The sequence below is a fragment of the Chiroxiphia lanceolata genome, chromosome 2 (genome assembly GCF_009829145.1).
Source record: "Chiroxiphia lanceolata isolate bChiLan1 chromosome 2, bChiLan1.pri, whole genome shotgun sequence".
In the NCBI taxonomy this organism is placed as follows: Eukaryota; Metazoa; Chordata; class Aves; order Passeriformes; family Pipridae; genus Chiroxiphia; species Chiroxiphia lanceolata.
In genome coordinates, this window is record NC_045638.1 from 87,280,882 (window position 1) to 87,295,382 (window position 14,501).

At 36.9% G+C, this 14,501-nt stretch overlaps 1 long non-coding RNA gene across 1 annotated transcript; it reads right to left on the bottom strand.

Moving 5' to 3' along the window:
• Positions 1-4,478: 4,478 nt before the first annotated feature.
• LOC116782663 lies at positions 4,479-5,001 on the bottom strand. Its single transcript, XR_004355304.1, has 2 exons — positions 4,916-5,001; positions 4,479-4,511 (listed from the first exon to the last, which is right to left on the bottom strand). It is a non-coding gene; the product is annotated as an uncharacterized LOC116782663 (long non-coding RNA).
• Between the last annotated feature and the right edge of the window lie 9,500 nt (positions 5,002-14,501).

Sequence of the window (14,501 nt, forward strand, 5' to 3'; positions counted from 1 at the left end):
CATTAGCAAATTAAACATGGCATAGAAGTGAAATGAATGAAAAATCTGGACAGCATGAAGCTGGGAAAAAACAAGAGCATAGGACTGCTCATGAATATGCATCTGACCACCACAGGCTGATCATTCTGCAGAACTTAAAATTTCATTTGGCTTTGTGATCCTTAAATGTTTAACCTGCTCACTTACATAAAATTTTTCATTTTTGCCAGTCATAAATAATTCATAGCTGATAGCTTGACTAAATATGTAAATAAAATAATTATCATGAACTATTTATAGTTGAACCACTGATCATGCCATTGATCAGATTTAGTTTAGTTTAGTTTATTGTTACATCCAAATAGTAATTAACAGTGGCTGTGATAATAATATAGTTGTCTTCCTTTGGAAATCTGTATCGCTTCATGTCTTTATATCCATGCCTGCACTTGGAAAATTACATTACTGACAGTTTGGATGCTCATCTCAATGCAGAGGTGCCTGTACAAACTGTATTCTGTTGGAGTGTGAAAGTGATTTCTGAAATCCCTTTTGTACTTAAATACTGTGCCACTACTAAGCACTTTGAGACTACATTGTGTGCTATCTTTATCTAGTCTAGTCTAGTCTAGTCTATCTCAGATGTCTTTCAAATCAGGATCAGTCCATTGCATTTGAAAGTGGCACCTGATTTCCAAAAACAAAGACTAGACTACTTTTGGAAGCAGGAATGCATGCTCCTGGTCCACCTCCCTCTTCTTCTTACCCGTGATCAGGAACTTCCTTAAAAGAACAGTCTTATAGCATTCCTTGAGTCAGTCTGCAAAACTTTATAATGTATTTAGATAGAATTATAATTTCTATTTCTAATTATGTCATTATTTTAAAGCTCTTCGATGTGTGTCATTAGTATAGTGTATAGAATAGAATCATAGAAACCTATATATTATTGATATCATCAATATCAACAGTTTGAAATGGATAGAGCTCAGTGAAAGAATAGTTCCACAATCTCTATCTAAAAAGGGCTCTAAGCTTTTGTATATGACCTGTTCTAGTGTCACCTGTTCACTGATGCTCCTACTAGCCATTTGAACACTGACATCTTTGTTTATTTGCAAGCTACCAAGCTTGTTCTTTTATTATTAATCAGACTTAGAAGTGTCTTGGAAACAAATACATAATTGATATCTATAGTACAAGATGCTGAATTAAGATCTGTGGATTCTTTGGGTTAATGGTGAAGAATGAGGGAATGAGAAAGATTAGAGTATAAAGAGTATAAAGGTATATTTGCATGATGGATGCTGCTCTGTAGCTAGTGAATCCTCCCAGTCTTAAAGAGTTAATGCTCTTCTTGTGAAGGCAGGGTAAGTGTGCAGGTAAATTCTTGATAAAAATGTATTTAAATGGGTAAGGTAACAAGTAAAGTAAATTTCATCTGCTCATTAGATTAACAACCGGTCAGGTTTGTGCATATGAAAGAGTAGATTTTGAAACCATGTTGAAAGAGAAGCTGGAGTGGGCTTTTAAGGCATATGAGAAGTCATTTGAAACATAACAACATATGGTACGAGAGGTAACCCTTATTAATTTCTCTATACTTTTTGCAGCATGGCATCAATATTTCTCATATTGCCTATATGCAAAATGAGTTAGGGAAACATTTTTGTGTCTCTCTTATAAAACATTTATAAACATTTCTGTGGGCGAGTAATGTTTTATTTGAGATTCATTGATTTGCAAAGCATAATACTCTGTATGTACATGTATACCCTGGTGAACCTCATTTACTGACTAAGTAAATTCTATGATGGTAAAATTAGGTTTTCAGTGTACATTTAGACCTGAGTTAGACCTTGCTAAGTCAGTAAAAACCCTACAATACTTTCTTGTTCCTTGGTTTAAACTCTTCTGTAATTAATAAAGCTCAGTAATGCATCAAGGATCACAAAGTTACGGTTATTTACATTTCTAGAACAAATTTATTCAATTGCAAGATGTTAAAAGATGAGTTGCTGTTTTCCGCACCTTGTTGCAGATCCCTTCTCCTCTGATTATCTACACAGTAGGCGGCTTCTGGCAGGGTCTCCTCTACCGTAAGCCAGTGTGTTCTTTCCATAAAAACACACAGACTCAGCCATTTGTTCAAAGAGCCTCTAGAGTTAAACAATCTGGATGAGGACTGCACTATGTTTGGCTCCCTCCACATAGGAGTCCTCCAGCTCTAACCTAGAAGGACATCAATACTGAAATATTCAACATGTTTTGGTAGCATAAGAAGATAATGAACCACACCTTCAGCATCCTGCTACAAAATATCAATGAAGCCAATGCAAGAGTGCCATCTCACTGCTTTGAGGACTTTGAACAGAATCATATGTAAAAAAACTAATTAAATAATTTCATTTAGGCTACAAACCTTTAATTTGAAGTTAGCAGACCAGATCCAAGTGTTAAAGTATGTGGGTTAAGAGCTCCACAGAAACCTGATCTTGACATTGATGCAGCACAGGCCATTTCAATGGGACAGTGCTCTCAGAAGCTACCTGTCCATTATTATATACCTTCACAGAGCATTGAGAAACTATATTCCAACTGTTTTTTTGCAATGGGATTCTGATAATGACTAGAAAGAAGATTTTTCTGAAAAATAATAAAATAAAAAACAAAACCAAAACACGCAGAACCCTGCGTGTGTGTTTGTATACAATGCAGTCATGCAAATACATGAAGATGTTAATTCTGAACTAAATTTTCAAGTTTTTATAAGAAGAGCTAGTATCAAAACCTGCAAAGAATTCTTCAAGAGGGTGTTGGAGATAGACTTGGAAGCTGACTTGATCAGCAAGTTCTCTCACTTAACACTTTTTAGTATTTGTCATTTGACTCCTATCAATATAAATCTGTTTATTCCTTGCTCTAGATGAAATGTATTTTAAATCAGAGCTTAAGGTTTGCTTTGGTTGGGCTTGGGGAATATAGTGATTTAGGGTTGCAGCTGCCAGAAAAAAAGTGAAAGAAGGAAAATGGAGCTTCTTGGCATACTGAACTGGAAGCTCTGACCACTGCTTAACTGTATGGAAGACAATTTTTGGAAATGTAACAGATCTCTAAAGGCATGCTGTTGTCTTGCAAAGGAGGACCCTGAGCCTATTCAGTTCCATCAGCTTCTAAAACTGGAACTGGTTACACAGCTACTTTTAGAAGTGTACTGAAGTTCAGTGTAATTGAAACAGTAGGTATGATAAAACCCTGTGACTTGAATCGTTTCCCTTCATTCCCCTACATATTTCCTGTTTCGTCTCAGAGATGTTTCACTTTTTATTCTCCCATTTGATAAAATGGAATAAGAGTGATGTCATCATAGAAAGCTTCTTTATTCTAAATGGGGTTTTGTTAATTTACAATAAAATCTAGGGTTATATAATCAGCAATATGAATGGAGAAAAAGTACTGTAAAGAATGATAGAATAATTTAAGTTGAAAGGTATCTTGTGGTGTCATGTAGTCTAACTACCTGTTCAAAGCAAGGCCAATTTGATAGTTATCTTTGGTTGCTTATCCTTGTGTTAACTGGGAACTGTCTAACCTGTGCATAGATAAAGGCAAGACTTTTGAGCAAAGGAGTTGAGATGACATAAACTAAACCCATTGTCATGCATGTAAAAAGACAAAAATTATAGTAGTGCAGTAAATGATAATTTTTGAGAGCTTGACTTGATGGATGCAATAGTATTTTTTCAATATACTCATCGGTATTACTACTAATTCTGCTAACCAGGAGGATTGAGCTTGCATCTCTTAATATACACTGCATTTTCTCACAACTTTTCTTTCTGTCTTTACAAACTGACTCTGTAAGACATTATCAAAAAGGTATAATAGCATATCTCTTACGGTGGCTGCCTATATTACAAAGGACGAGATCTGCTGGGAATCTGTTGATATTCGGGCACCTTTATAGCTTACTGCATACCAAACAGCCCCTGGTTATGGTAATTCATCTCAATATACTTTTCCAATGCTGATCTATTCATTACCAGCTCCTAAACTTCTGTGAAGAGTTAGAGCACTCCTGACCTTTTAATGCCTCAGTGTTATATTGGATGCTACACAGAATGACATTACAACATGATTGTCCCAAAATAATAAAATTCTTGCTTGTAAGTTGCTCTGAAATATGCTCAAGTAAAGGCAATTAAGAGGCTTATTATGTTATTTGCAGTGTAAATACCTGGAAAATAACAATTTCAAAGCAACTTGGGGTATATGCAGAATATACCTTTGTCCTCATTAATCTGAAAAATAGCCCAGTGTTTTGGAATACAGAAACCTTTATTGTCATGCATAAATAGGGACATAACCAGTCAACTGAATATAACTGAATATAACTGTATTCTATCACTGAATATAACCTGTAATGATCTCATTCAGAATTACACTTTAGAATTTTTAGGACCATTCTTGAAAGTATACCTTTTAAGGGTCTTTTTTAGTCTTTCTCATACAATCTACTCCAAATTGTCACACTAAAATTGAAAGAACATAAAACATGAGGGAATCTGCATACCAAGCACTATACTTACCCTCTAATAATAATAATAAAAACTACTAAAAATATAACAATTCAGGAGGCAAAGGTGACCTTTTCTTCTTGCAGCTTGTGTTTGCATGTGAATTGGAAGGGATCAAAACCTTATGATAGGTCAAGTTATCTTACTGAAGCAAGCAAACAAAACAAAACAAAACACAAATCCACAAAAAGATAAGCAAATGAGAGCTTTGAGTTAGTAACATCTTCCCCTGGACACAAGCTAATCTAATTAGCAAAGAGGTTCTGGTTTCCATCAATAGATTAAACAGCACTAAATATACTATGGGATTTGAGTCTCTGAATACATATGTGCACTTGACAGCTAAATTTTAGTGAAACCTGCCAAATGAAGACACTTCAGTCAGCAATGTGAAAATAAAGAAGAGAACGTCAGCTTTGTCCGAAGGGAACAGACCAGTTCTGTAGTCAAAGGCATTCCTCCCCAGTACATAACAATAATGGGATTTACTGAAGTGAATTGTGACATCGTGGTATCACAGCTTTTTTTCTTTTTATTATAAAATTTGGCTTAATAGTTGCATTTGGAAAAAATCTAACAATAAACCAATAGAATCAAACAGTAAATAAATAGAAGACTAAGAAGACTTATGTGTCTAGTAGCCACAGGATTATGCACTATGTTAACAGAAAAAAACCCCCAAGAAATTCCAGAATAAAGAAGGACAAATAAATAGAGAGAATAGCTTTAATTGTTTGACTCCTCAGCACTGGTCATCTTTGTGTTGCTCAGCAGGTCTTGTCTCACCTTGGATATAAAAGATCAGTATTTGTTCTAGCCTGGTCATTGAACTCCCTATATATCAGTTAAAGAAACAGCCACATCCAATAACAGTTCATCCCATGCACTTCAAATATCAATTTCAGAATGAAATTAATAGCTCTCTGGAATTATTTTTAACTATTTTTAGCTCATCACTTAATGGGAGCTTTAGTGACTAGCCTGGACAGGACACTACATTTCAGACAACTGACATCAGATAATCATAGAATCATAGAATGGTCTGGGTCAGAAAAGACCTTAAAGATCATCCACTTCCAACCCCCCTGCCATGGGCAGGGGTAACTTCCACTAGACCACGTTGCTCAAAGCCCCATCCAAGCTGGCCTTTCGCACTTCTAGGGATAGAGGAACCACATCTTCTCTAGGCAACCTGTGTCAATGTCTCATCACCCTCACAGTAAAAACTTTCTTCCTAATATTTAATCTAAATTTACATTTTTTCAGATTGATAAGATGGTTGATCTTCTCTTTTCTCCCTAATTCATAAAGAGTCAGACATCAAAATGCATCCTCCTTCCCATCATTCATTTTGTCTCATAAAATGACTAATATTTGAGGCTTTGAAGAATGGAGCAAAAGTCCTAAAACAGGTTTATCTGTGTTAATTTTCTAATATAGGGAGGATCCTTCTAGCAATGAGAAAGAAATATAAGATCTGAAACATAAAACTATATCCCTGGTTAAAAAAGAATAAAAATAATTCTTTAGTATTTTCTTTTTTTTTTTTTTTTTTTTTACAGTAAATGTAACAATGTTCTTAGAGCTTCTGGGAAAACAGACACATCTTTAATTTTGTTATTCTAGTTTTAGTAAATATTAGTAAATATATAAATATATAGACAATATATATATTATCTATACTTTCCCTTAGAAGCTTTTATTTTACTCTATTTCTAACCTATTAAAGAATAATTTTGCCTTTAAAGGTGGGTTTATACCTCTCATTCAAATATATGAATATGTTCTGTTGCATATCTTGATCCACCTGTAGCATGACTTAGAAATTATATGTATCAGATATGTCTGTCAGGAGATCTGTGTCTTTTGTTCTAGACTTGGATTGTATCTTCTGAGTGATTCTTCTGGGACCTGGGCTTCCACAGATCCCTTTTAGGCACAGGGATGCTTTTTCTTTAAAACGTAAAGGAGAGAACTGAGCTGTGGAATGAATGTAGATATGAATATCTGCCCACTTCAGTACAACATCTCTGTTTCCAAGGTGTGCTTTGTTAAACACTGAGCCTGTAGATAATGCTGCCTTCTCTTCTCCCAGAATTAATTAACGCTGAGCTGTAGAAGAAACTGTGTTCAACCTTCCTTCGGGTTCCTTTGGTCTTCCCTCACTATTTCCTAAATCTTTGCCTCTGTGATGCGTGCCTGGACTCCTTCAGAAACTAGTGCTTCCTTTGCAAATCTAGGAGTGATACAGTAGACCGCAAAGGAGAAACATGAATGGCAAGAGACAGAAGGTGAGGGATGAGAATACAAAATTCAATTTCGTAAACCTCAGAGGTCTACTTTGTATTAACTGATTTGATTTTTTCCTCTTTCTCCTTTTTTTTTTTTTTTTTGCACATGGCTCCACTTTCTATATATACGTTATTAAGCTTAGAAGATGTACAAGCTAAAGAGAAACTTAATTGAAAGCATTATGTTTTGCCTAGCTTCATGCACCAGTCTTAGAGCCTATAGCAAAATCCTGCACTATGCTTCCCTGTGGTTCATGGAAACATTTCTAGAACCATAAAGCAAAACCCTTCAAGGTCAGTGGTTGTCTGTCACTTTATTTCTGTACACCATGAGTCCTTGCCTTAGGGAGACCAGCCCAACTCATATTGAACAGCTTGGGCTTTGATTTCTTGTAGTCCATTGTCCCTTTTTAAAAGTACATAGGAGATTCAGGTTATAAAAAAGTCCAAGCTCACTGCTTTGAGCTAGAACAATGTGTCAGCTACTTTATAAAATAAGTACCAACTGATAAAAGCAATAAATAAAATGGAGATAATTGGTATCTATTTCTATCTCATTTGAACCATAAAATCCAATTTACCATTTGTGATTTCAAATTAAACTCAGGAAATGAGACTGTACACAATCACAGTTGCTCATGTTTTGTGGCCAGCATGCAGCCTGAAACTCTATTTTCTTATCTAAAATATGACTGGTGTCTAAGAAAGACCCTTTGACAGCTGTCACTGAAAATTAAAAGTCCTTGACAACCATGTCCCTGTTTATTCCAGCAGCAGTGACATGGTACAAAGAAGATTAGGTCCAGTAAATATGACTTGAAATTATGACAACTTTGTTAGGATTGCTTCAGATGTCTTAACAGAGGTGCACCGCAAGGATACAATATGTCGCTTTCCGTGTGCTTGATATACTTTATTTCAAGTCTGAATGAGTGAAGAACAACTGTCTGAAAGCCTTTATGTGAAATTCTTCTGTGAACTGTATTGAATGTTGTTCACTGTCATAATCTAAGCCAACAGGCTTGGAAACCATGAGCTAATGTATGTTTAGTGACTGTATGAAGCTCACTCTTTAAAAAAAAATTTATAACAGAATCTTGCAGTGAAAATCAAGGGTCTTTCAAGGGTCCTCTGCATTAATTATAGCCTTTATAACCCTTCCCAATAACACAGAAAACAGTATCCAATTAAGTACTGCAAAATCTGTAAATTAGATATTTTGAGCACAATGCTATAGTTCTGGCTTTGCAGACTTCCATAAATATAAATAAAAGATATTGTGCTATTACTCAGAATGGATGGATAATTTGTAGTTTTGCATTGACTGCATACCTTTTGGTCCCCTCAGTCAAAAGCCTGAACTAGTCTCTGCCTTCTCATAAAAGCTATTGCAGACATATTCCTGGAGATGTGGCTAAAGGCAGGAACAAGCCATGTGACAAAGCGGGGCAAGTTTCTTGTAGCTCATTGAACAGCAAAAGGAAGTGAGAATTGATGGTTCTGCTCTAAAAACAAACAAAAAATTGCATTAGTGAAATATTTAACTGTTTGTTTGTTTGTTTTTATTACAGTAACATCAAAACTGTCATACCAGATTTAAGCCTTTTATTTCAAAAGCCTGCCATTTCCACGAAGGAGTTTTCTTTTTTTTTTTTTTTTTAACATCATCGCACCCTCATCTTTATGTCCTTCCAGCTCTCCACTGTTAGGAAGTGTGTAGGTGGATACCTCATGGGTCAGATTCATCCACAATACAAGTACACTATCCACTGGTTTTATAAGTAAAGATGCATTTCTGAAAATCCCCAAGTACAGAATGTATGAGTATCTCAATAAATCAAGGTGGATCAGAACAATACTTTTGTCTTTGCTATTGTATATACTTTAGTATTAGTTTTATGTTTTGTCAGCCAGTAACACTAAGTGTTCAAAAGTAAATACACATAGAAGTATCCAGACCATTTGTACAAATTCAGACTGGTAAGTAAAGTTGCTTTGTAAGGCAAGCCACACTGTTATCTCTACTCTTAACTTTATAAAGAATGGGATTATGTTTCAAAGACATTACATTGAAAGCCTTCTTCAGACTTAGAGAATCTCTAAGTACTTTAGGAAAAGTAGTTTAGGAAATGCCTCTCACTCTCTCATAACGAGGCTATAAGAAAGTGACAGGACTTTTGAAATATAGATAGGACAGGAGTGTTCTCAGCTATTACATTTGAGCTCCAATTAAAAAAGAAATTGTTCTAGTACAATGGTGAATCATACTGAAAACCAGGTTTCTGCTTAGAGATATTCATCACATGCTTTGGGATCCTTATAATCAAAATATATAGAAAGTAGATTTTCACTAAAATGTATAGATCTATTATCCCCAAAATGTAAAGTCCTAAAAATACTATATTATTTTTTCTGCCCTGTATTTTCCTATGACATCTTCAGTACTTACGTTGACTGGAGGCAATAATGTCTCATGTACTTAAGAGTTATTGTAAGAATATGTGATTCTACCAGATTATGATGTTGACCTTAAAATATATGGCTATTAAAATACTTTGACTTTAGAAATTTAGTTAACTTCATGAATGTTCACAGACTGAAAAGAATCGCACAGATTTTTCTCTCTCCCCCACAAACTCCTTAGATGCTCACTTGTTCAGTTTTGTTTCAATAAAATCTCATCTTCATTACAAACCTTTACACAAAAATCAATTTAATAATTTCTTTATTCGTGTCACTGCCTTTGGTTCTTTGGCCTTAAATTTGTTTCTGCGCTGTGAAGCAGACAGTACAAGGCAATAACTGACATTTTTTTAAATAGTCTATAGACAGTTTGTTCATCACTCCCAGTATGTGTATCTTCTCATCAGGGCACGAGTTTTCAGCTGTGGTATCACCATTACTGGATATCTTCAAGACCTGACTTTTGCTTGGAGGCTTGAACAGCTACCTGTTTTTATCCAATGCTGCAATGGCTGTTGTCTGTCACTGTTATACAAAGTTTCCTAGAAGTATATTCAGCTACCTCTAGGTGACCAATTTAGCCAGATAATTCAGCTGGCTTGTGTCCCTGAGCTCTGTCTTACCAGTGAAGACAGGTGGGATTTACCAGAGTAATTCACTGAGTTAGATTTTGGATGCTGAATCTGGAAGATTCTGAATCCTCTCTTGACTATAAACTGTAGGAATATTAGGTAGGCAAAATATCCAATTTATATTCTTGAACTTCAATGTTGTGAATATTTCCTATATCCTCAAGTACATCCATGTAATTATTCAATATCCCTTGCTTCCGTACTCCTAGGATGAGAGGAAACAGCTGCAAGTTGCATGAGGAGAGGTTTAGATCAGTTATTAGAAAAATTTCTTCATGTAAAGGGTTGTCAAGCACTGGAATGGACTGCCTGGGGAAGTGATGGAATGACCACTGCTGGAGGTATTAAAAGACATGGCACTTGGGTTTGTGGTTTAGTGGTGAGCTTGGCAGTGCTGGTTTAATGGTTGGACTCGATGATCTTAGAGCCCTTTTCTAACCGAAACTATCCTATGATTCTATGATAACTTATAATAAGAACCAGAAACTTACTGCAAAGGTGCCTAAGTTGTCACATCATAAAACTGTCACAGGGCTGGCAGTCAGACTGACATAAGGAAAATCATTCTGAAGGAATAATTTTTCCCCTTGCCTGTCTAAGAGACTGGGTGTCCTGGTTGATGAGCAAGCTGAATATGAGTCAGCAGTGCCCTGGCAACCAGGAGGGAAGCAGAGGTACAGGCACTGATCTCTCCTCTGTGGTGACCAGGGACAGGATCAGAGGGAATGGCCTGAAGTTGTGTCAGAGCAGGTTTAGGTTGGGTAATAGAAAATGGTTCTTAACCCAGAAGGTGGTTTGGCACTGGAGCAGGTTCCCCAGGGAAGTGATCACAGCACCAAGGCTGACAGAGTTCAGGAAACACTTGGATGATACTCTCAGGCCCATAGGGTGGTTCTTGGGGATGGTCCTATGCAAGGCCAGGAGTTGGACTCGATGATCCCCGTGGGTCCCTTCCAACTCAGCATATTCTGTGAAAATTAACTTTTTGCGTATTTTTTTATTTGTTTTGTTTAAAAATGTATCAGAAATTCCTACAGAATCTTTATAAACATACCCCAAAAAGATCAGTCTTATTATTCAGTCAGTTAAAGAGGTTATAGATTATGGCTTATTTGACAGCACCTTTCTGTTGTTTTTTTGGTTTTTTTTGTTTTGTTTTTTTTTTAATAGGTGCAGTGATCTGTTATCTCAGTTTAATCTTTCTGACAATCAAAGAGTCACAACACATGGCATAAAATTTCAATGATATTGAATGGGCTGGCAGAAAATCTGACCAGAAGTTATTTGCAACAGCTACAAGAACATAACACCTCAGGAAAAGCTATGAAAATGAATAAAAAGTTGCTGCCACTGGCAAATACATTTATCCAGGGATTTGCTACCATGTCAGTAGCTGGGGACAAATTGAGATGCCTTCCAGTTATAAAGCTTTGTACGTGCCTGACTGCTAGGCATGCTGACTGTGGCATAAAACCTATCTGAAGATGTTTTCTCCCAAGTTCTCATAAACCCTGAAGACAGCAGTTTTCCAGATGATAGTGCTTAAGCCCTACAGGAGGCATCCATCATACCATAATAAGCTCTTTCTGTCTGATTTATTTCTTATTCATCTGGCAATTCATTCGATGTAAACTTCCAAATTTCAGTAAACAAATTATTATCTTTTAGCCTGTCATGGCAAATTCGTTTCACTGTCCTGAACAATTAGTTGATTTGGACAGTATTCATGCTAGTGGCCTTAAACATCCAAGATACTTTGTCTCACAAGTATATTTTCTGTTTCTCTAAGGTCAACTTCAAAATTCTGTCAGGATTAGCATTTTATTCTAGCAGCTTTCTTCACATTGACTACAAATTTCTCTCATATATTTCCTGAATTTCATATACAAATCATTAGTCCAGCAACATCATTGTGAACCATATAAGTGTCTGTGCTGCAGCAAGCACTGCACATCCCCTCCCATCCCAGAGTGTATCCAGCAGAGTGGAATTCATACAGCCACAGGATAAATCATATTTCCTGCAGAGCAGTCTTTACAACACAAAACTTCCTTAAAAATGTCAGCAGATGAATAACTTGCAACTTTGCTCTGAAAAAGCCCACAGTAACCAACACAACATGCAACCAGTGTTATAAAAATGCAGTATTCCACCATTTGCCTGTATTCCAAGAGATTTCCTAAATACTCCAGTGGAAAATGATGTGGGATACTAATACAGTGGTATTTCCTCATCAAAGGTGTTCATTGTCTCCAAAAGGTGGTACATAATTTTCCTAAAGCAGAGACAGAAACTGAACTAGAATTCAAGTTCCTTGACTTCCCCTGTTCCATCTTAATGATAGCTTTTTGTTTATTTGGTTGGGTTTTTTTTCCCCTAATTTCTTCATGTAAGGACTGATATGACAATCTCATGACAATACTAGTGAGAATTTCAGAAAGCTTACAAGTAGCAGAACTAATAAAAAAGGATTTCAAGTAGAATTATGTCATGGATTATTTGGTTTTCCCATCCTGACTGCAATATCTCCAGCTTTCCCCTCATCTTCTTTCTCTTTTATGTTATCAGTCCCTGAATACCTTTGCTGCTCAGCGATGCCCCTTGTGCAGTGGCACAGCAAATGCATTTGCTGTGAGAAAAGCATATGTTAACAGGTCAGCTTACATAACTGTATTGAGTGACTTGATAGCAGACAAACAACATATTTAAGCATCATCCTTTTTCCACTTTTCTCTCATTTCAGGCATTTTGAGATGTATAAAAATGGAGGTAAATGATCCCATGTCTTTCTTCTCAGCTGCACTTTTCCCCCAGATTTAAATATGTATAGCTCTTTACTGTCACAGACTCACAGAATGGTTTGGGTTGAAAGAACCTTAAAGATCATCTAATTCCAAACACCTTACTATAGGCAGAGATATCTTCCACTAGACTAAGCAGAGCTCAAACAGAGCAAATTAAATATTCTAAAGAGAAGACTGACACCGAACAGACAGTGCAATTTTGCAAGTCACATTTTCTTATGAAATACGTTGCACAGTAGCAAATCCTCGACTAGTTTGTCCATCCCCTGTAGCTACGCTTATCCTTTTTTTTTGGCTTTTCATGTTGAATTCAAAGAATTGGTCATTATGAGCTACATTGCACTAAGAGTCAGACAAGGATTGTTGGATTGAGGCCAATTGCATGAGGTTCAACAAGGTGAAGAGCCAGATCCTGCTCTTGGGTCACAGCAACCCCAGGCAGTGCTCCAGGCGGGGGGAAGAGTGGCTGGAAAACTGTCCAGCAGAAAAGGACCTGGGGGTTCTGGTCAACAGCAGCTGAACATGAGCCAGCAGTGTGTCCAGGTGGCCAAAAAGGCCAAGGGCATTGAGGCCTCTATCAGCAACAGTGTGGCCAGCAGGACCAGGACAGTGATTGTCCCCCTGTGCTTGGCACTGGCGAGGCCACACCTTGAATCCTGTGTTCAGTTTTGGGCGCCTTCATGACAAGAAAAACCTCGAGGTGCTGGAGTGTGTCCAGAGAAGGGCAAGAGAGCTGGGGAAGGGTCTGGAGCACAAGTCTGATGAGGAGGGCTGAGGCAGCTGAGGTTGCTTATCCTGAACAAGAGGAGGCTCAGGGTTTACCTTATTACTCTCTTTAACTGCCTGAAAGGAGGTTGTAGCCAGGTGGGGTTTGGTCTTTTTTCCCAAGTAGTGATTAACAGAACAAGAGGAACTGGCCTGAAGTTTCACCAGGGGAGGCTTAGATTAGATATTAGGGAAAATTTCTTCATGGAATTGCAAAGCATTGGAACAGGCTGCTCATGGAAGTGGTGGAGTCACCATCTCTGGAAGTGTTATAAAATATATGCGTATGTGGCACCTGGGGACATGGTTTAAAACATGGTTGAAGTGCTGTGTTGATGGTTGGACTTGATGACCCTAAAGGACTTTTTCAACCTTAACGATTTTATGATTTTGTGATTCTATAAGGAACATGTATTTTTCTTTATACTGTTTTCACCACTCATTTCCAAGACATTCGCCTTACTGAGTTTTAAGAGGCAACTTCCAGGCAACATCCTAGCAGGCAGGGAGGAAATCTGAAACAGTGTAATTCTCTCCATTTCTACTCTTTAAGAGTACACCTTAAAGTTAGTTAGGATGGTTTGTCGCTTTTTTTTGGTTTGTTTGTTTGAATGGTTGGTTGGTTTTTGTTTGTTTGTTTGTTTTTTCAGTTTTACATTCTTTTTTTGGCAAATATATGTGAATTGCACAGTTTAGTGCTGATACTGGAATAGTTCAGGCTCACTGTTTTACACATTGGTTTTTTAGTCCCAGTTTCTGTTGCAGACCTTGCCACTTCTCCCTAAAGTTGTCACTTATCACGTCAGTTTGGCTTTTGGCAGGTTTAGCTGGTGCCAAACAGTCACTGAGAGCTATTTTCAAGTGTGGGACCGATGTCTAAACGAGAGCATTCAGGAAAGTAGCCGAAGCCAAGTGTTGAATTTTTGTTATGTCAGTGTCAAGGCTTATAAATCTCTTATTTTGCAGTGAAAGATTGAAACTAAACAAGAA